Source organism: Scyliorhinus torazame, chromosome 12 (genome assembly GCF_047496885.1).
Source record: "Scyliorhinus torazame isolate Kashiwa2021f chromosome 12, sScyTor2.1, whole genome shotgun sequence".
Lineage (NCBI taxonomy): Eukaryota > Metazoa > Chordata > Chondrichthyes > Carcharhiniformes > Scyliorhinidae > Scyliorhinus > Scyliorhinus torazame.
In genome coordinates, this window is record NC_092718.1 from 136,865,924 (window position 1) to 136,886,701 (window position 20,778).

General features: G+C 46.6%; 1 protein-coding gene across 1 annotated transcript in view; it reads right to left on the minus strand.

The window, feature by feature from the left end:
* The window catches only part of LOC140386613 (glycogen synthase kinase-3 beta-like), a 326,343-nt gene that overhangs the window by 186,477 nt on the left and 119,088 nt on the right, over nt 1–20,778 (minus strand). The window lies entirely within an intron of this gene.

Genomic DNA, 20,778 nt, shown 5'->3' on the forward strand with positions numbered 1-20,778 from the left:
AGTAATCGGGAGTTTACGGCGTGTTAAATGGGACAGTGATAGGGAGATTACCGTGTGTTAAATGGGACAGTGATCGGGAGATTACCGTGTGTTAAATGGGACAGTGATCGGGAGATTACGGTGTGTTAAATGGGACAGTGATCGGGAGATTACGGTGTGTTAAATGGGACAGTGATCGGGAGATTACGGTGTGTTAAATGGGACAGTGATCGGGAGATTACGGTGTGTTAAATGGGACAGTGATCGGGAGATTACGGCGTGTTAAATGCGACAGTGATCGGGAGATTACGGTGTGTGAAATGGGACAGTGATCAGGAGATTACGGTGTTTTAAATGGGACAGTGATCGGGAGATTACGGTGTGTTAAATGGGACAGTGATCAGGAGATTACGGTGTATTAAATGGGACAGTGATCAGGAGATTACAGTGTGTTAAATGGGACAGTGATTGGGAGATTCCGGTGTGATAAATGGGACAGTGATCGGGAGATTACGGTGTGTTAAATGGGACTGTGATCGGGAAATTACAGTGTGTTAAATGGGACAGGGATCGGGAGATTACGGTGTGTTAAATGGGACAGTGATCGGGAGATTACGGTGTGTTAAATGGGACAGTGATCGGGAGATTACGGCGTGTTAAATGGGACAGTGATCGGGAAATTACGGTGTGTTAAATGGGACAGTGATCGGGAGATTACGGTGTATTAAATGGGACAGTGATCGGGAGATTACGGTGTGTTAAATGGGACAGGGATCGGGAGATTACGGTGCATTAAATGGGACAGTGATCGGGAGATTCCGGTGTGTTAAATGGGACAGTGATCGGGAGATTACGGTGTGTTAAATGAGACAGTGCTCGGGAGATTACGGTGTGTTAAATGGGACAGTGATTGGGAAATTACAGTGTGTTAAATGGGACAGTGATCGGGAGCTAACGGTGTGATCAATGGGACAGTGATCAGGAGATTACAGTGTGTTAAATGGGACAGTGATCGGGAGATTACGTTGTGTTAAATGGGACAGTGTTTGGGAAATTACGGTGTGTTAAATGGGACAGTGATCGAGAGATTACGGTGTGTTAAATGAGACAGTGATCAGGAGATTACGGTGTGTTAAATGGAACAGTGATCAGGAGATTACGGTGTGTTAAATGGGACAGTGATCAGGAGATTACGGTGTGTTGATCAGGAGATTACGGCGTGTTAAATGGGACAGTGATCGGGAGATTACGGTGTGTTGATCGGGAGATTACGGTGTGTTAAATGGGACAGTGATCGGGAGATTACGGTGTGTTAAATGGGCCAGTACTCGGGAGATTACGGTGTGTTAAATGGGACTGTGATCGGGAAATTACAGTGTGTTAAATGGGACAGGGATCGGGAGATTACGGTGTGTTAAATGGGACAGTGATCGGGAGATTACGGTGTGTTAAATGGGACAGTGATCGGGAGATTACGGCGTGTTAAATGGGACAGTGATCGGGAAATTACGGTGTGTTAAATGGGACAGTGATCGGGAGATTACCGTGTGTTAAATGGGACAGTGATCGGGAGATTACGGTGTGTTAAATGGGACAGTGATCGGGAGATTACGGTGTGTTAAATGGGACAGTGATCGGGAGATTACGGTGTGTTAAATGGGACAGTGAGCGGGAGATTACGGCGTGTTAAATGGGACAGTGATCGGGAGATTACGGTGTGTTAAATGAGACAGTGCTCGGGAGATTACGGTGTGTTAAATGGGACAGTGATTGGGAAATTACAGTGTGTTAAATGGGACAGTGATCGGGAGATTACGGTGTGATCAATGGGACAGTGATCAGGAGATTACAGTGTGTTAAATGGGACAGTGATCGGGAGATTACGGTGTGTTAAATGGGACAGTGTTTGGGAAATTACGGTGTGTTAAATGGGACAGTGATCGAGAGATTACGGTGTGTTAAATGAGACAGTGATCAGGAGATTACGGTGTGTTAAATGGAACAGTGATCAGGAGATTACGGTGTGTTAAATGGGACAGTGATCGGGAGATTACGGTGTGTTGATCAGGAGATTACGGCGTGTTAAATGGGACAGTGATCGGGAGATTACGGTGTGTTGATCGGGAGATTACGGTGTGTTAAATGGGACAGTGATCGGGAGATTACGGTGTGTTAAATGGGACAGTGATCGGGAGATTACGGCGTGTTAAATGGGGCAGTGATCGGGAGATTACAGAGTGTTAAATGGGACAGTGATCGGGAGATTACGGTGTGTTAAATGTGACAGTGATCAGGAGATTACGGTGTGTTAAATGGGACAGTGATCAGGAGATTACGGTGTGTTAAATGGGACAGTGATCGGGAGATTACGGTGTGTAAAATGGGACAGTGATCAGGAGATTACGGTGTGTTCAATGTGACAGTGATCAGGAGATTAATGTGTGTTAAATGGGACAGTGATCGGGAGATTACGGCATGTTAAATGGGACTGTGATCGGGAAATTACGGTGTGTTAAATGGGACAGTGATCGGGAGATTACGGTGTGATAAATGGGACAGTGATCGGGAGATTACGGTGTGTTAAATGGGACTGTGAACGGGAAATTACAGTGTGTTAAATGGGACAGGGATCGGGAGATTACGGTGTGTTAAATGGGACAGGGATCGGGAGATTACGGTGTGTTAAATGGGACAGTGATCGGGAGATTCCGGTGTGTTAAATGGGACAGTGATCGGGAGATTACGGTGTGTTAAATGGGACAGTGATTGGGAGATTACGGTGTGTTAAATGGGACAGTGATCGGGAGATTACGGTGTGTTGATCGGGAGATTACGGTGTGTTAAATGGGACAGTAATCGGGAGATTACGGTGTGTTAAATGGGACAGTGATCGGGAGATTACAGCGTGTTAAATGGGACAGTGATCGGGAGATTACAGAGTGTTAAATGGGACAGTGATCGGGAGATTACGGTGTGTTAAATGTGACAGTGATCAGGAGATTACGGTGTGTTAAATGGGACAGTGATCAGGAGATTACGGTGTGTTAAATGGGACAGTGATCGGGAGATTACGGTGTGTAAAATGGGACAGTGATCAGGAGATTACGGTGTGTTCAATGTGACAGTGATCAGGAGATTACGGTATGTTAAATGGGACAGTGATCGGGAGGTTACGGCATGTTAAATGGGACTGTGATCGGGAAATTACGGTGTGTTAAATGGGACAGTGATCGGGAGATTACGGTGTGATAAATGGGACAGTGATCGGGAGATTACGGTGTGTTAAATGGGACTGTGAACGGGAAATTACAGTGTGTTAAATGGGACAGGGATCGGGAGATTACGGTGTGTTAAATGGGACAGGGATCGGGAGATTACGGTGTGTTAAATGGGACAGTGATCGGGAGATTCCGGTGTGTTAAATGGGACAGTGATCGGGAGATTACGGTGTGTTAAATGGGACAGTGATTGGGAGATTACGGTGTGTTAAATGGGACAGTGATCGGGAGATTACGGTGTGTTGATCGGGAGATTACGGTGTGTTAAATGGGACAGTGATCGGGAGATTACGGTGTGTTAAATGGGACAGTGATCGGGAGATTACAGCGTGTTAAATGGGACAGTGATCGGGAGATTACAGAGTGTTAAATGGGACAGTGATCGGGAGATTACGGTGTGTTAAATGTGACAGTGATCAGGAGATTACGGTATGTTAAATGGGACAGTGATCGGGAGGTTACGGCATGTTAAATGGGACTGTGATCGGGAAATTACGGTGTGTTAAATGGGACAGTGATCGGGAGATTACGGTGTGATAAATGGGACAGTGATCGGGAGATTACGGTGTGTTAAATGGGACTGTGATCGGGAAATTACGGTGTGTTAAATGGGACAGTGATCAGGAGATTACCGTGTGTTAAATGGGACAGTGAGCGGGAGATTACCGTGTGTTAAATGGGACAGTGATCGGGAGATTACGGTGTGTTAAATGGGACAGTGATCGGGAGATTACGGTGTGTTAAATGGGACAGTGATCGGGAGATTACGGTGTGTTAAATGGGACAGTGATCGGGAGATTACGGTGTGTTAAATGGGATAGTGATCGGGAGATTACGGCGTGTTAAATGCGACAGTGATCGGTAGATTACGGTGTGTTAAATGGGACAGTGATCAGGAGATTACGGTGTATTAAATGGGACAGTGATCGGGAGATTACGGTGTGTTAAATGGGACAGTGATCAGGAGATTACGGTGTATTAAATGGGACAGTGATCAGGAGATTACGGTGTGTTAAATGGGACAGTGATCGGGAGATTCCGGTGTGATAAATGGGACAGTGATCGGGAGATTACGGTGTGTTAAATGGGACTGTGATCGGGAAATTACAGTGTGTTAAATAGGACAGGGATCGGGAGATTACGGTGTGTTAAATGGGACAGTGATCGGGAGATTACGGTGTGTTAAATGGGACAGTGATCGGGAGATTACGGTGTGTTAGATGGGACAGTAATCGGGAGATTACGGTGTGTTAAATGGGACAGTGATCAGGAGATTACCGTGTGTTAAATGCAACAGTGATCGGGAGATTACGGCGTGTTAAATGGGACAGTGATCGGGAGATTACCGTGTGTTAAATGGGACAGTGATCGGGAGATTACCGTGTGTTAAATGGGACAGTGATCGGGAGATTACGGTGTGTTAAATGGGACAGTGATCGGGAGATTACGGTGTGTTAAATGGGACAGTGATCGGGAGATTACGGTGTGTTAAATGGGACAGTGATCGGGAGATTACGGTGGGTTAAATGGGACAGTGATCGGAAGATTACGACGCGTTAAATGGGACAGTGATTGGGAGATTACGGTGTGTTAAATGGGACAGTGATCGGGAGATTACGGTGTGTTAAATGGGACAGTGATCGGGAGATTACGGTGTGTTAAATGGGACAGTGATCGGGAGAGTACGGTGTGTTGATCGGGAGATTACGGTGTGTTAAATGGGACAGTGATCGGGAGATTACGGTGTGTTGATCGGGATATTACGGTGTGTTAAATGGGACAGTGATCGGGAGATTACGGTGTGTTTCATGGGACAGTGATCGGGAGATTACGGTGTGATAAATGGGACAGTGATCGGGAGATTACGGTGTGTTAAATGGGACAGTGATCGGGTGATTACGGCGTGTTAAACGGGACAGCGATCGTGAGATCACTGTGTGTTAAATGGGACAGTGATCGGGAGATTACGGTGTGTTAAATGGGACAGTGATCGTGAGATCACGGTGTGATAAATGGGACAGTGATCAGGGGATTACGGTGTGTTAAATGGGACTGTGATCGGGAAATTACAGTGTGTTAAATGGGACAGGGATCGGGAGATTACGGTGTCTTAAATGGGACAGTGATCGGGAGATTACGGTGTGTTAAAAGGGACAGTGATCGGGAGATTACGGTGTGTTAAATGGGACAGTAATCGGGAGATTGCGGTGTGTTAAATGGGACAGTGATTGGGAGATTACGGTGTGTTAAATGGGACAGTGATCGGGAGATTATGGCGTGTAAAATGGGACAGTGATCGGGAGATTACCGTGTGTTAAATGGGACAGCGATCGGGAGATAACGGTGTGTTAAATGGGACAGTGGTCGGTAGATTACGGTGTGTTAAATGGGAGTGATCGGTAGATTACGGTGTGTTAAATGGGTCAGTGATCGGGAGATTACGATGCGTTACATGGGACAGTGATTGGGAGATTACGGTGTGTTAAATGGGACTGTGATCGGGAGATTACGGTGTGTTAAATGGGACTGTGATCGGGAGATTACGGTGTGTTAAATGGGACAGTGATTGGGAGATTACGGTGTGTCAAATGGGACAGTGATCGGGAGATTACGGTGTGTTAAATGGAACAGTGATCGGGAGATTACGGTGTGTTAAATGGGAGAGTGATTGGGAGATTACGGTGTGTTAAATGGGACAGTGATCGGGAGATTACGGTGTGTTAAATGGGACAGTGATCGGGAGATTAAGGTGTGTTAAATGGGACAGTGATTGGGAGATTACGGTGTGTTAAATGGGACAGTGATCGGGAGATTACGGTGTGTAAAATGGGACAGTGATCAGGAGATTACGGTGTGTTCAATGGGACAGTGATCAGGAGATTACGGTGTGTTAAATGGGACAGTGATCGGGAGATTACAGCATGTTAAATGGGTCTGTGATCGGGAAATTACGGTGTGTTAAATGGGACAGTGATCGGGAGATTACGGTGTGTTAAATAGGACAGTGATCGGGAGATTACGGTGTGTTAAATGGGACTGTGATCGGGAAATTACAGTGTGTCAAATGGGACAGGGATCGGGAGATTACGGTGTGTTAAATGGGACAGTGATCGGGAGATTACGATGTGTTAAAAGGGAAAGTGATCGGGAGATTACGGTGTGTTAAATGGGACAGTAATCGGGAGATTGCGGTGTGTTAAATGGGACAGTGATCGGGAGATTACGGTGTGTTAAATGGGACAGTGATCGGGAGATTATGGCGTGTAAAATGGGACAGTGATCGGGAGATTACCTTTTGTGAAATGGGACAGCGATCGGGAGATTACGGTGTGTTAAATGGGACAGTGATCGGTAGATTACGGTGTGTTAAATGGGACAGTGATCGGTAGATTACGGTGTGTTAAATGGGACAGTGATCGGGAGATTACGGTGTGTTAAATGGGACAGTGATCGGGAGATTACGGTGTGTTAAATGGGTCAGTGATCGGGAGATTACGACGCGTTACATGGGACAGTGATTAGGAGATTACGGTGTGTTAAATGGGACAGTGATCGGGAGATTACGGTGTGTTAAATGGAACAGTGATCGGGAGATTACGGTGTGTTAAATGGGAGAGTGATTGGGAGATTACGGTGTGTTAAATGGGACAGTGATCGGGAGATTACGGTGTGTTAAATGGGACAGTGATCGGGAGATTAAGGTGTGTTAAATGGGACAGTGATTGGGAGATTACGGTGTGTTAAATGGGACAGTGATCGGGACATTACGGTGTGTTAAATGGGACAGTGATCGGGAGATTACGGTGTGTTAAATGGGACAGTGATCGGGAGATTACGGTGTGTTAAATGGGACAGTGATCGGGAGATTACGACGCGTTAAATGGGACAGTGATCGGGAGATTACGGTGTGTTAAATGGGACAGTGATCGGGAGATTACGGTGTGTTAAATGGGACAGTGATCGGGAGAGTACGGTGTGTTGATCGGGAGATTACGGTGTGTTAAATGGGACAGTGATCGGGAGATTACGGTGTGTTGATCGGGAGATTACGGTGTGTTAAATGGGACAGTGATCGGGAGATTACGGTGTGATAAATGGGACAGTGATCGGGAGATTACGGTGTGTTAAATGGGACAGTGATCGGGTGATTACGGCGTGTTAAACGGGACAGCGATCGTGAGATTACGGTGTGTTAAATGGGACAGTGATCGGGAGATTACGGTGTGTTAAATGGGACAGTGATCGTGAGATTACGGTGTGATAAATGGGACATTGATCAGGAGATTACAGTGTGTTAAATGGGACAGTGATCGGGAGATTACGGTGTGTTACATGGGACAGTGATCGGGAGATTACGGTGTGTTAAATGGGACAGTGATCGGGAGATTACGGTGTGTTAAATGGGACAGTGATCGGGAGATTACGGTGTGTTAAATGGGACAGTGATCGGGAGAGTACGGTGTGTTGATCGGAAGATTACGGTGTGTTAAATGGGACAGTGATCGGGAGATTACGGTGTGTTAAATGGGACAGTGATCGGGAGATTACGGTGTGTTTCATGGGACAGTGATCGGGAGATTACGTTGTGTTAAATGGGACAGTGATCGGCAGATTACCGTGTGTTAAATGGGACAGCGATCGGGAGATTACGGTGTGTTAAATGGGACAGTGATCGGTAGATTACGGTGTGTTAAATGGGACAGTGATCGGTAGATTACGGTGTGTTAAATGGGACAGTGATCGGGAGATTACGGTGTGTTAAATGGGACAGTGATCGGGAGATTACGGTGTGTTAAATGGGACAGTGATCGGGAGATTATGGTGTGTTAAATGGGTCAGTGATCGGGAGATTACGGTGTGTTGATCGGGAGATTACGGTGTGTTAAATGGGACAGTGATCTGGAGATTACGGTGTGTTTCATGGGACAGTGATCGGGAGATTACGGTGTGTTAAATGGGACAGTGATAGGGAGATTACGGTGTGTTACATGGGACAGTGATTGGGAGATTACGGTGTGTTAAATGGGACAGTGATCGGGAGATTACGGTGTGTTGATCGGGAGATTACGGTGTGTTAAATGGGACAGTGATCGGGAGATTACGGTGTGTTTCATGGGACAGTGATCGGGAGATTACGGTGTGTTAAATGGGACAGTGATAGGGAGATTACGGTGTGTTAAATGGGACAGTGATCGGGAGATTACGGTGTGTTAAATGGGACAGTGATCGGGAGATTACGGTGTGTTAAATGGGACAGTGATCGGGAGATTACGGTGTGTTAAATGGGACAGTGATCGGGAGATTACGGTGTGTTAAATGGGACAGTGATCGGGAGATTACGATGTGTTAAATGGGACAGTGATCGGGAGATTACGTTGTGTTAAATGGGACAGTGATCGGGAGATTACGGTGTGTTAAATGGGACAGTGATCGGGTGATTTCGGTGTGTTAAATGGGACAGTGATCGGGAGATTACGGTGTGTTGATCGGGAGATTACGGTGTGTTAAATGGGACAGTGATCGGGAGATTACGGTGTGTTAAATGGGACAGTGATCGGGAGATTACGGCGTGTTAAATGGGACAGTGATCGGGAGATTACAGTGTGTGAAATGGGACAGTGATCGGGAGATTATGGTGTGTTAAATGTGACAGTGATCGGGAGATTACGGTGTGTTAAATGGGACAGTGATAAGTAGATTACGGTGTGTTAAATGGGACAGTGATCGGGGGATTACGGTGTGTAAAATGGGACAGTGATCAGGAGATTACGGTGTGTTCAATGGGACAGTGATCAGGAGATTACGGTGTGTTAAATGGGACAGTGATCGGGAGATTACGGCATGTTAAATGGAACAGTGATCTGGAGATTACGGTGTGTTAAATGGGACTGTGATCGGGAAATTACGGTGTGTTAAATGGGACAGTGATCGGGAGATTACGGTGTGTTAAATGGGACAGTGATCGGGAGATTACGGTGTGTTAAATGGGACTGTGATCGGGAAATTACAGTGTGTTAAATGGGTCAGGGATCGGGAGATTACGGTATCTTACATGGGACAGTGATCGGGAGATTACGGTGTGTTAAAAGGGACAGTGATCGGGAGATTACGGTGTGTTAAATGGGACAGATATCGGGAGATTGCGGTGTGTTAAATGGGACAGTGATCGGGAGATTACGGCGTGTTAAATGGGAGAGTGATCGGGAGATTATGGCGTGTAAAATAGGACAGTGATCGGGAGATTACCGTGTGTTAAATGGGACAGTGATCGGGAGATTACGGTGTGTTAAATGGGACTGTGATCGGAAAATTACAGTCTGTTAAATGGGACAGGGATCGGGAGATTACGGTGTGTTAAATGGGACAGTGATCGGGAGATTACGGTGTGTTAAAAGGGACAGAGATCGGGAGATTACGGTGTGTTAAATGGGATAGTAATCGGGAGATTGCGGTGTGTTAAATGGGACAGTGATCGGGAGATTATGGCGTGTAAAATGGGACAGTGATCGGGAGATTACGGTGTGTTAAATGGGACAGCGATCGGGAGATTACGGTGTGTTAAATGGGACAGTGATCGGTAGATTACGGTGTGTTAAATGGGACAGTGATCGGGAGATTACGGTGTGTTAAATGGGACAGTGATTGGGAGATTACGGTGTGTCAAATGGGACAGTGATCGGGAGATTGCGGTGTGTTAAATGGGACAGTGATCGGGAGATTACGGTGTGTTAAATGGGACAGTGATCGGGAGATTATGGCGTGTAAAATGGGACAGTGATCGGGAGATTACCGTGTGTGAAATGGGACAGCGATCGGGAGATTACGGTGTGTTAAATGGGACAGTGATCGGTAGATTACGGTGTGTTAAATGGGACAGTGATCGGTAGATTACGGTGTGTTAAATGGGACAGTGATCGGGAGATTACGGTGTGTTAAATGGGACAGTGATCGGGAGATTACGGTGTGTTAAATGGGTCAGTGATCGGGAGATTACGACGCGTTACATGGGACAGTGATTGGGAGATTACGGTGTGTTAAATGGGACAGTGATCGGGAGATTACGGTGTGTTAAATGGAACAGTGATCGGGAGATTACGGTGTGTTAAATGGGAGAGTGATTGGGAGATTACGGTGTGTTAAATGGGACAGTGATCGGGAGATTACGGTGTGTTAAATGGGACAGTGATCGGGAGATTAAGGTGTGTTAAATGGGACAGTGATTGGGAGATTACGGTGTGTTAAATGGGACAGTGATCGGGACATTACGGTGTGTTAAATGGGACAGTGATCGGGAGATTACGGTGTGTTAAATGGGACAGTGATCGGGAGATTACGGTGTGTTAAATGGGACAGTGATCTGGAGATTACGACGCGTTAAATGGGACAGTGATCGGGAGATTACGGTGTGTTAAATGGGACAGTGATCGGGAGATTACGGTGTGTTAAATGGGACAGTGATCGGGAGAGTACGGTGTGTTGATCGGGAGATTACGGTGTGTTAAATGGGACAGTGATCGGGAGATTACGGTGTGTTGATCGGGAGATTACGGTGTGATAAATGGGACAGTGATCGGGAGATTACGGTGTGTTAAATGGGACAGTGATCGGGTGATTACGGCGTGTTAAACGGGACAGCGATCGTGAGATTACGGTGTGTTAAATGGGACAGTGATCGGGAGATTACGGTGTGTTAAATGGGACAGTGATCGTGAGATTACGGTGTGATAAATGGGACATTGATCAGGAGATTACAGTGTGTTAAATGGGACAGTGATCGGGAGATTACGGTGTGTTACATGGGACAGTGATCGGGAGATTACGGTGTGTTAAATGGGACAGTGATCGGGAGATTACGGTGTGTTAAATGGGACAGTGATCGGGAGATTACGGTGTGTTAAATGGGACAGTGATCGGGAGAGTACGGTGTGTTGATCGGAAGATTACGGTGTGTTAAATGGGACAGTGATCGGGAGATTACGGTGTGTTAAATGGGACAGTGATCGGGAGATTACGGTGTGTTTCATGGGACAGTGATCGGGAGATTACGGTGTGTTAAATGGGACAGTGATCGGGAGCTTACCGTGTGTTAAATGGGACAGCGATCGGGAGATTACGGTGTGTTAAATGGGACAGTGATTGGTAGATTACGGTGTGTTAAATGGGACAGTGATCGGTAGATTACGGTGTGTTAAATGGGACAGTGAGCGGGAGATTACGGTGTGTTAAATGGGACAGTGATCGGGAGATTACGGTGTGTTAAATGGGTCAGTGATCAGGAGATTACGACGCGTTACATGGGACAGTGATTGGGAGATTACGGTGTGTTAAATGGGACAGTGATCGGGAGATTACGGTGTGTTTCATGGGACAGTGATCGGGAGATTACGGTGTGTTAAATGGGACAGTGATAGGGAGATTACGGTGTGTTAAATGGGACAGTGATCGGGAGATTACGGTGTGTTAAATGGGACAGTGATCGGGAGATTACGGTGTGTTAAATGGGACAGTGATCGGGAGATTACGTTGTGTTAAATGGGACAGTGATCGGGAGATTACGGTGTGTTAAATGGGACAGTGATCGGGTGATTTCGGTGTGTGAAATGGGACAGTGATCGGGAGATTACGGTGTGTTGATCGGGAGATTACGGTGTGTTAAATGGGACAGTGATCGGGAGATTACGGTGTGTTTCATGGGACAGTGATCGGGAGATTACGGTGTGTTAAATGGGACAGTGATAGGGAGATTACGGTGTGTTAAATGGGACAGTGATCGGGAGATTACGGTGTGTTAAATGGGACAGTGATCGGGAGATTACGGTGTGTTAAATGGGACAGTGATCGGGAGATTACGTTGTGTTAAATGGGACAGTGATCGGGAGATTACGGTGTGTTAAATGGGACAGTGATCGGGTGATTTCGGTGTGTTAAATGGGACAGTGATCGGGAGATTACGGTGTGTTGATCGGGAGATTACGGTGTGTTAAATGGGACAGTGATCGGGAGATTACGGTGTGTTAAATGGGACAGTGATCGGGAGATTACGGCGTGTTAAATGGGACAGTGATCGGGAGATTACAGTGTGTGAAATGGGACAGTGATCGGGAGATTATGGTGTGTTAAATGTGACAGTGATCGGGAGATTACGGTGTGTTAAATGGGACAGTGATAAGTAGATTACGGTGTGTTAAATGGGACAGTGATCGGGGGATTACGGTGTGTAAAATGGGACAGTGATCAGGAGATTACGGTGTGTTCAATGGGACAGTGATCAGGAGATTATGGTGTGTTAAATGGGACAGTGATCGGGAGATTACGACGCGTTAAATGGGACAGTGATTGGGAGATTACGGTGTGTTAAATGGGACAGTGATCGGGAGATTACGGTGTGTTAAATGGGACAGTGATCGGGATATTACGGTGTGTTAAATGGGACAGTGATCGGGAGAGTACGGTGTGTTGATCGGGAGATTACGGTGTGTTAAATGGGACAGTGATCGGGAGATTACGGTGTGTTGATCGGGAGATTACGGTGTGTTAAATGGGACAGTGATCGGGAGATTACGGTGTGTTTCATGGGACAGTGATCGGGAGATTACGGTGTGATAAATGGGACAGTGATCGGGAGATTACGGTGTGTTAAATGGGACAGTGATCTGGTGATTACGGCGTGTTAAACGGGACAGCGATCGTGAGATTACGGTGTGTTAAATGGGACAGTGATCGGGAGATTACGGTGTGTTAAATGGGACAGTGATCGTGAGATTACGGTGTGATAAATGGGACAGTGATCAGGAGATTACAGTGTGTTAAATGGGACAGCGATGGGGAGATTACGGTGTGTTAAATGGGACAGTGAACGGGAGATTACGGTGTGTTAAATGGGTCAGTGATCGGGAGATTACGACGCGTTACATGGGACAGTGATTGGGAGATTACGGTGTGTTAAATGGGACAGTGATCGGGAGATTACGGTGTGTTAAATGGAACAGTGATCGGGAGATTACGGTGTGTTAAATGGGAGAGTGATTGGGAGATTACGGTGTGTTAAATGGGACAGTGATCGGGAGATTACGGTGTGTTAAATGGGACAGTGATCGGGAGATTAAGGTGTGTTAAATGGGACAGTGATTGGGAGATTACGGTGTGTTAAATGGGACAGTGATCGGGACATTACGGTGTGTTAAATGGGACAGTGATCGGGAGATTACGGTGTGTTAAATGGGACAGTGATCGGGAGATTACGGTGTGTTAAATGGGACAGTGATCGGGAGATTACGACGCGTTAAATGGGACAGTGATCGGGAGATTACGGTGTGTTAAATGGGACAGTGATCGGGAGATTACGGTGTGTTAAATGGGACAGTGATCGGGAGAGTACGGTGTGTTGATCGGGAGATTACGGTGTGTTAAATGGGACAGTGATCGGGAGATTACGGTGTGTTGATCGGGAGATTACGGTGTGTTAAATGGGACAGTGATCGGGAGATTACGGTGTGTTTCATGGGACAGTGATCGGGAGATTAAGGTGTGATAAATGGGACAGTGATCGGGAGATTACGGTGTGTTAAATGGGACAGTGATCGGGTGATTACGGCGTGTTAAGCGGGACAGCGATCGTGAGATTACGGTGTGTTAAATGGGACAGTGATCGGGAGATTACGGTGTGTTAAATGGGACAGTGATCGTGAGATTACGGTGTGATGAATGGGACATTGATCAGGAGATTACAGTGTGTTAAATGGGACAGTGATCGGGAGATTACGGTGTGTTAAATGGGACAGTGATCGGGAGATTACGGTGTGTTAAATGGGACAGTGATCGGGAGATTACGGTGTGTTAAATGGGACAGTGATCGGGAGATTACGGTGTGTTAAATGGGACAGTGATCGGGAGAATACGGTGTGTTGATCGGAAGATTACGGTGTGTTAAATGGGACAGTGATCGGGAGATTACGGTGTGTTAAATGGGACAGTGATCGGGAGATTACGGTGTGTTTCATGGGACAGTGATCGGGAGATTACGGTGTGTTAAATGGGACAGTGATCGGGAGATTACGGTGTGTTAAATGGGACAGTGATTGGGTGATTACAGTGTGTTGATCGGGAGATTACGGTGTGTTAAATGGAACAGTGATCGGGAGATTACGGTGTGTTTCATGGGACAGTGATCGGGAGATTACGGTGTGTTAAATGGGACAGTGATAGGGAGATTACGGTGTGTTAAACGGGACAGTGATCGGGAGATTACGGTGTGTTAAATGGGACAGTGATCGGGAGAGTACGGTGTGTTGATCGGGAGATTACGGTGTGTTAAATGGGACAGTGATCGGGAGATTACGGTGTGTTGATCGGGAGATTACGGTGTGTTAAATGGGACAGTGATCGGGAGATTACGGTGTGTTTCATGGGACAGTGATCGGGAGATTAAGGTGTGATAAATGGGAGAGTGATCGGGAGATTACGGTGTGTTAAATGGGACAGTGATCGGGTGATTACGGCGTGTTAAACGGGACAGCGATCGTGAGATTACGGTGTGTTAAATGGGACAGTGATCGGGAGATTACGGTGTGTTAAATGGGACAGTGATCGTGAGATTACGGTGTGATGAATGGGACATTGATCAGGAGATTACAGTGTGTTAAATGGGACAGTGATCGGGAGATTACGGTGTGTTAAATGGGACAGTGATCGGGAGATTACGGTGTGTTAAATGGGACAGTGATCGGGAGATTACGGTGTGTTAAATGGGACAGTGATCGGGAGATTACGGTGTGTTAAATGGGACAGTGATCGGGAGAGTATGGTGTGTTGATCGGAAGATTACGGTGTGTTAAATGGGACAGTGATCGGGAGATTACGGTGTGTTAAATGGGACAGTGATCGGGAGATTACGGTGTGTTTCATGGGACAGTGATCGGGAGATTACGGTGTGTTAAATGGGACAGTGATCGGGAGATTACGGTGTGTTAAATGGGACAGTGATTGGGTGATTACAGTGTGTTGATCGGGAGATTACGGTGTGTTAAATGGGAAAGTGATCGGGAGATTACGGTGTGTTTCATGGGACAGTGATCGGGAGATTACGGTGTGTTAAATGGGACAGTGATAGGGAGATTACGGTGTGTTAAATGGGACAGTGATCGGGAGATTACGGTGTGTTAAATGGGACAGTGATCGGGAGATTACGGTGTGTTAAATGGGACAGTGATCGGGAGTTTACGTTGTGTTAAATGGGACAGTGATCGGGAGATTACGGTGTGTTAAATGGGATAGTGATCGGGTGATTTCGGTGTGTTAAATGGGACAGTGATCGGGAGATTACGGTGTGTTGATCGGGAGATTACGGTGTGTTAAATGGGACAGTGATCGGGAGATTACGGTGTGTTAAATGGGACAGTGATCGGGAGATTACGGCGTGTTAAATGGGACAGTGATTGGGAGATTACAGTGTGTGAAATGGGACAGTGATCGGGAGATTATGGTGTGTTAAATGTGACAGTGATCGGGAGATTACGGTGTGTTAAATGGGACAGTGATCAGTAGATTACGGTGTGTTAAATGGGACAGTGATCGGGGGATTACGGTGTGTAAAATGGGACAGTGATCAGGAGATTACGGTGTGTTCAATGGGACAGTGATCAGGAGATTACGGTGTTTTAAATGGGACAGTGATCGGGAGATTACGGCATGTTAAATGGGTCTGTGATCGGGAAATTACGGTGTGTTAAATGGGACAGTGATCGGGAGATTACGGTGTGTTAAATGGGACAGTGATCGGGAGATTACGGTGTGTTAAATGGGACTGTGATCGGGAAATTACAGTGTGTTAAATGGGACAGGGATCGGGAGATTACGGTGTCTTACATGGGACAGTGATCGGGAGATTACTGTGTGTTAAATGGGACAGTGATCGGGAGATTACGGTGTGTTAAATGGGACAGTTATCGGGAGATTGCGGTGTGTTAAATGGGACAGTGATCGGGAGATTACGGTGTGTTAAATGGGACAGTGATCGGGAGATTATGGCGTGTAAAATGGGACAGTGATCGGGAGATTACCGTGTGTTAAATGGGACAGCGATCGGGAGATTACGGTGTGTTAAAAGGGACAGTGATCGGGAGATTACGGTGTGTTAAATGGGTCAGTGATCGGGAGATTACGACGCGTTACATGGGACAGTGATTGGGAGATTACGGTGTGTTAAATGGGACAGTGATCGGGAGATTACGACGCGTTAAATGGGACAGTGATCGGGAGATTACGGTGTGTTAAATGGGACAGTGATCGGGAGATTACGGTGTGTTGATCGGGAGATTACGGTGTGTTAAATGGGACAGTGATCGGGAGATTACGACGCGTTACATGGGACAGTGATTGGGAGATTACGGTGTGTTAAATGGGACAGTGATCGGGAGATTACGACGCGTTAAATGGGACAGTGATCGGGAGATTAAGGCGTGTTAAATGGGACAGTGATTGGGAGATTACAGTGTGTGAAATGTGACAGTGATCGGGAGATTACGGTGTGTTAAATGGGACAGTGATCAGTAGATTACGGTGTGTTAAATGGGACAGTGATCGGGGGATTACGGTGTGTAAAATGGGACAGTGATCAGGAGATTACGGTGTGTTCAATGGGACAGTGATCAGGAGATTACGGTGTTTTAAATGGGACAGTGATCGGGAGATTACGGCATGTTAAATGGGTCTGTGATCGGGAAATTACGGTGTGTTAAATGGGACAGTGATCGGGAGATTACGGTGTGTTAAATGGGACAGTGATCGGGAGATTACGGTGTGTTAAATGGGACTGTGATCGGGAAATTACAGTGTGTTAAATGGGACAGGGATCGGGAGATTACGGTGTCTTACATGGGACAGTGATCGGGAGATTACGGTGTGTTAAATGGGACAGTGATCGGGAGATTACGGTGTGTTAAATGGGACAGTTATCGGGAGATTGCGGTGTGTTAAATGGGACAGTGATCGGGAGATTACGGTGTGTTAAATGGGACAGTGATCGTGAGATTACGATGTGATGAATGGGACATTGATCAGGAGATTACAGTGTGTTAAATGGGACAGTGATCGGGAGATTACGGTGTGTTAAATGGGACAGTGATCGGGAGATTGCGGTGTGTTAAATGGGTCAGTGATCGGGAGATTACGGTGTGTTAAATGGGACAGTGAACGGGAGATTACGGTGTGTTAAATGGGACAGTGATCGGGAGATTACGGTGTGTTAAATGGGACAGTGATCGGGAGAGTACGGTGTGTTGATCGGAAGATTACGGTGTGTTAAATGGGACAGTGATCGGGAGATTACGGTGTGTTAAATGGGACAGTGATCGGGAGATTACGGTGTGTTTCATGGGACAGTGATCGGGAGATTACGGTGTGTTAAATGGGACAGTGATCGGGAGATTACGGTGTGTTAAATGGGACAGTGATCGCGACATTACGGTGTGTTGATCGGGAGATTACGGTGTGTTAAATGGGACAGTGATCGGGAGATTACGGTGTGTTTCATGGGACAGTGATCGGGAGATTACGGTGTGTTAAATGGGACAGTGATCGGGACATTACGGTGTGTTAAATGGGACAGTGATCGGGACATTACGGTGTGTTAAATGGGACCGTGATCGGGAGATTACGTTGTGTTAAATGGGAGTGATCGGGAGATTACGGTGTGTTAAATGGGACAGTGATCGGGAGATTTCGGTGTGTTAAATGGGACAGTGATCGGGAGATTACGGTGTGTTGATCGGGAGATTACGGTGTGTTAAATGGGACAGTGATCGGGAGATTACGGTGTGTTAAATGGGACAGTGATCGGGAGATTACGGCGTGTTAAATGGGACAGTGATTGGGAGATTACAGTGTGTTAAATGGGACAGTGATCGGGAGATTACGGTGTGTTAAATGTGACAGTGATCGGGAGATTACGGTGTGTTAAATGGGACAGTGATAAGTAGATTACGGTGTGTTAAATGGGACAGTGATCGGGGGATTACGGTGTGTAAAATGGGACAGTGATCAGGAGATTACGGTGTGTTCAATGGGACAGTGATCAGGAGATTACGGTGTGTTAAATGGGACAGTGATCGGGAGATTACAGCATGTTAAATGGGTCTGTGATCGGGAAATTACGGTGTGTTAAATGGGACAGTGATCGAGAGATTACGGTGTGTTAAATGGGACAGTGATCGGGAGATTACGGTGTGTTAAATGGGACTGTGATCGGGAAATTACAGTGTGTTAAATGGGACAGGGATCGGGTGATTACGGTGTCTTACATGGGACAGTGATCGGGAAATTACGGTGTGTTAAAAGGGACAGTGATCGGGAGATTACGGTGTGTTAAATGGGACAGTAATCGGGAGATTGCGGTGTGTTAAATGGGACAGTGATCGGGAGATTACGGTGTGTTAAATGGGACAGTGATCGGGAGATTATGGCGTGTAAAATGGGACAGTGATCGGGAGATTACCGTGTGTTAAATGGGACAGCGATCGGGAGATTACGGTGTGTTAAATGGGACAGTGATCGGTAGATTTCGGTGTGTTAAATGGGACAGTGATCGGGAGATTACGGTGTGTTAAATGGGACAGTGATCGGGAGATTACGGTGTGTTAAATGGGTCAGTGATCGGGAGATTCGGGTGTGTTAAATGGGACAGTGATCGGGAGATTACGGTGTGTTAAATGGGACAGTGATCGGGAGATTACGGTGTGTTGATCGGGAGATTACGGTGTGTTAAATGGGACAGTGATCGGGAGATTACGGTGTGTTAAATGGGACAGTGATCGGGAGATTACGGTGTGTTAAATGGGTCAGTGATCGGGAGATTACGACGCGTTACATGGGACAGTGATTGGGAGATTACGGTGTGTTAAATGGGACTGTGATCGGGAGATTACGGTGTGTTAAATGGGACAGTGATCGGGAGATTACGGTGTGTTAAATGGGACAGTGATTGGGAGATTACGGCGTGTCAAATGGGACAGTGATCGGGAGATTACGGTGTGTTAAATGGAACAGTGATCGGGAGATAACGGTGTGTTAAATGGGACAGTGATCGGGAGATTACGGTGTGTTAAATGGGACAGTGATCGGGAGATTACGGTGTGTTAAATGGGACAGTGATCGGGAGAGTACGGTGTGTTGATCGGGAGATTACGGTGTGTTAAATGGGACAGCGATCGGGAGATTACGGTGTGCTGATCAGGAGATTACGGTGTGTTAAATGGGACAGTGATCGGGAGATTACGGTGTGTTTCATGGGACAGTGATCGGGAGATTACGGTGTGATAAATGGGACAGTGATCGGGAGATTACGGTGTGTAAAATGGGACTGTGATCGGGAGATTACGGTGTGTTAAATGGGACAGTGATCGGGAGATTACGGTGTGTTAAATGGGACAGTGATTGGGAGATTACGGCGTGTCAAATGGGACAGTGATCGGGAGATTACGGTGTGTTAAATGGAACAGTGATCGGGAGATAACGGTGTGTTAAATGGGACAGTGATCGGGAGATTACGGTGTGTTAAATGGGACAGTGATCGGGAGATTACGACGCGTTAAATGGGACAGTGATTGGGAGATTACGGTGTGTTAAATGGGACAGTGATCGGGAGATTACGGTGTGTTAAATGGGACAGTGATCGGGAGAGTACGGTGTGTTGATCGGGAGATTACGGTGTGTTAAATGGGACAGTGATCGGGAGATTACGGTGTGCTGATCGGGAGATTACGGTGTGTTAAATGGGACAGTGATCGGGAGATTACGGTGTGTTTCATGGGACAGTGATCGGGAGATTACGGTGTGATAAATGGGACAGTGATCGGGAGATTACGGTGTGTTAAATGAGACAGTGATCGGGTGATTACGGCGTGTTAAATGGGACAGCGATCGTGAGATGACGGTGTGTTAAATGGGACAGTGATCGGGAGATTACGGTGTGTTAAATGGGACAGTGATCGTGAGATTACGGTGTGATAAATGGGACAGTGATCAGGAGATTACAGTGTGTTAAATGGGACAGTGATCGGGAGATTACGGTGTGTTAAATGGGACAGCGTATACGGAAATTACGGTGTGTTAAATGGGACAGTGATCGAGGGATTACGGTGTGTTAAATGAGACAGTGATCAGGAGATTACGGTGTGTTAAATGGAACAGTGATCAGGAGATTACGGTGTGTTAAATGGGACAGTGATCGGGAGATTACGGTGTGTTAAATGGGACAGTGATTGGGAGATTACGGTGTGTTGATCAGGAGATTACGGCGTGTTCAATGGGACAGTGATCGGGAGATTACGGTGTGTTGATCGGGAGATTACGGTGTGTTAAATGGGACAGTGATCGGGAGATTACGGTTTGTTAAATGAGACAGTGATCGGGAGATTAAGGCGTGTTAAATGGGACAGTGATCAGGAGATGACAGAGTGTTAAATGGGACCGTGATCGGGAGATTACGGTGTGTTAAATGTGACAGTGATCAGGAGATTACGGTGTG